Below are 3,071 nucleotides of genomic sequence, written 5' to 3' on the forward strand. Positions count from 1 at the left end.
TGGCAAAAGAATCGAATCAAATAAAGCAACAAAAGTCAAATGACGAAAGAAAACAACTCGGTTCTAGCAAGTTGAAACTAAGTCAAATTTTACAGTAGCAAAACTTTGTTTAAGTTGATTAGTCGGAACGGCGGTTTCGAGATGAAACTCCAGGTGCTTGAATCACCTGATTCTGATAAACGAGTGAGAAGATAGACTAGAAAGAAAATCGGATCTGAAATCGCTATCAGAAAAATAGCAGAATAAATCCGATGAGAACGAAAACGACGAACGGTTGAACGAATGGACATTCATTAACTGAGGCAAACCGGTGATCACGTTCGTTAGGACGAATGGTCCGACGAACTCTTGCTAAACAAAACTGGAAAGAAAAACCGGCGAGAAAAACCGATCTAGAAAACCGGAACGGAAACCGGAACGATTTACGAAAAACCGAACCGAGGAAAAGAAAAGGTGACGCGGCGCGGGGCTAGTACCTCGAAGAGGCGAGGGCTCCGGCGGCGGCGGCGTTGGCTAGCGGCGGCGGCACTTGGCGGCGGCGGTGGCAAGCGGCGGCGGCGGTGTAGGGCGGCGGCGCTGGTGAGGGGCGGCGGCGCTGCTGCTGCTGCTGCGGAGGAGAGGAGAGGAGAGGTGTTGGTTTGATGTGTTGGAGGGGGGGGTGCTTGGGTATTTATATTGGGGAGGGGAGGGTTTTGCTTGGAGTAGGGGACAAGAATTAGACTAGGATTAGGAAACAAAGAGGGAAAAGATCTAGAAACAAAAACGGAATAAACAGAAGTAAGACAAAAGTCCTACTAGGATTTCCAAAAGGAAGCGGCGGCGGCTCCCTGGTGCCTGGCGCGGAGCGCGCTAGCGATGGCCTTGGCCTCCTGGCCGGCCGGCTGACTTGGCGGCTTGGGCCTTTGGCCCAAGGCGCTGCGGCTCTCCTTTTTTTTTTAAATCGGTTTCGCGCGCAGAAAAAAAATACAGAAAAAATCTAAACGAACTCCAAAATTAATAAAGTAACCTTTCCTCGACTCCTAAAAATGAGTCGAAAAAAATGAACTTTTACTCGGGGCCTAAAATGCAATTTCTGAAAACACGCATTTTTCCCTAAGCGGACACGGCTGTTTTGGTTGGTGCTCTTTTGATCTTGAGCGATAGTGTAAAAGGTATTCCCATTTATCTCATATCCTTTCCAAATCATTACAATCGAAGATGGTCCCCTAGACAATGAGTACAACTCATAACAAATAGTGTTTTCACCTCTGAGACGTGTTTCCAACCAACTGCTGAAAGTCCTAATGTGTTCACATGTAATCCAGTCGTCGCACTGCTCCGGGTGTTTGGAGCGCAGACTGTTCTTGTGTTCACCGACATAAGGGGTCACCAAGGTAGAGTTCTATAGAACTGTGTAGTGTGCTTGAGACCAAGAATATCCGTCCCTGCATATTATTGTCTCCCCTCCAAGTGTGCCTTTTCCAGTCAGTCTCCCCTCATACCGCGTTTTAGGGAGACCTATCTTCTTAAGGCCAGGAATGAAGTCAACACAAAACCCAATGATACCCTCTGTTTGATGGCCCATGGAGATGCTTCCTTCTGGCCTAACACGGTTACAGACATATTTCTTTAGGACTCCCATGAACCTCTCAAAGGGGTACATATTGTGTAGAAATACGGGGCCTAGAATGACAATCTCGTCAACTAGATGAACTAGGACGTGCATCATGATATTGAAGAAGGATGGTGGGAACACCAGCTCGAAACTTACAAGACATTCCACCACATCAGTCCTTAGCCTTGGTATGATTTCTGGATCGATCACCTTCTGATAGATTGCATTGAGGAATGCATGTAGCTTCACAATGGCTAATCGGACGTTTTCTGGTAGAAGCCCCCTCAATTCAACCGGAAGCAGTTGCGTCATAATCACGTGGCAGTCATGAGACTTTAAGTTCTGAAACTTTTTCTCTGCCATATTTATTGTTCCCTTTATATTCGACGAGAAGCCAGTTGGGGCCTTCATACTAATCAGGCATTCAAAGAAGATTTCCTTCTCTTCTTTGGTAAGAGCGTAGCTGGCAGGACCTTCATACTGCTTTGGAGGCATGCCGTCTTTTTTGTGCAAACGTTGCAGGTCCTCCCGTGCCTCAGCTATATCTTTTGTCTTCCCATACACGCCCAAGAAGCCTAGCAGGTTCACACAAAGGTTCTTCGTCACGTGCATCACGTCGATCAAAGAGCGGTCCTCTAGGTCTTTCTAGTAGGGTAGGTCCCAAAATATAGATTTCTTCTTCCACATGGGTGCGTGTCCCTCAGCGTCACTCGGAACAGCTAGTCCGCCGGGACCCTTTCCAAAGATTACATGTAAATCATTGACCATAGCAAGTACGTAATCACCGGTACGCATGGCGGGCTTCTTCCGGTGATCTGCCTCGCCTTTGAAATGCTTGCCTTTCTTTCGACATTGATGGTTGGTCGGAAGAAATCGACGATGGCCCAGGTACACATTCTTCCTACAGCTTCCCAGGTATATACTTTCGGTGTCAACTAAATAGTGCGTGCATGTGTGGTATCCCTTGTTCGTCTGTCCTGAAAGGTTACTGAGAGCGGGCCAATTGTTGATGGTTACAAACAGAAACGCGTGCAGGTTAAATTCCTCATGTCTGTGCTCATCCCACACACGTACATCATTTCCATTCTACAGCTGTAAAAGTTCTTCAACTAATGGCCTTAAGTACACATCAATGTCGTTGCAGGGTTGCTTATGGCCTTGGATGAGAACTGGCATCATAATGAACTTCCGCTTCATGCACATCTAAGGAGGAAGGTTATACATACATAGAGTCACGGGCCAGGTGCTGTGATTGCTGCTTTGCTCCCTGAAAGGAGTAATGCCATCCGCACTTAAACCAAACCATATGTTCCTTGGGTCATGTGCAAACTCAACCCAGTACTCTCTCTTGATTTTTCTCCACTGTGACCCGTCAGCGGGTGCTCTCAAGTTCCCGTCTTTCTTACGGTCCTCACTGTGCCATCGCATTAACTTGGCATGCTCTTTGTTTCTGAACAGTCATTTCAACCGTGGAATT

The sequence above is a fragment of the Triticum dicoccoides genome, chromosome 3B, assembly GCF_002162155.2.
Source record: "Triticum dicoccoides isolate Atlit2015 ecotype Zavitan chromosome 3B, WEW_v2.0, whole genome shotgun sequence".
Classification (NCBI taxonomy): domain Eukaryota; kingdom Viridiplantae; phylum Streptophyta; class Magnoliopsida; order Poales; family Poaceae; genus Triticum; species Triticum dicoccoides.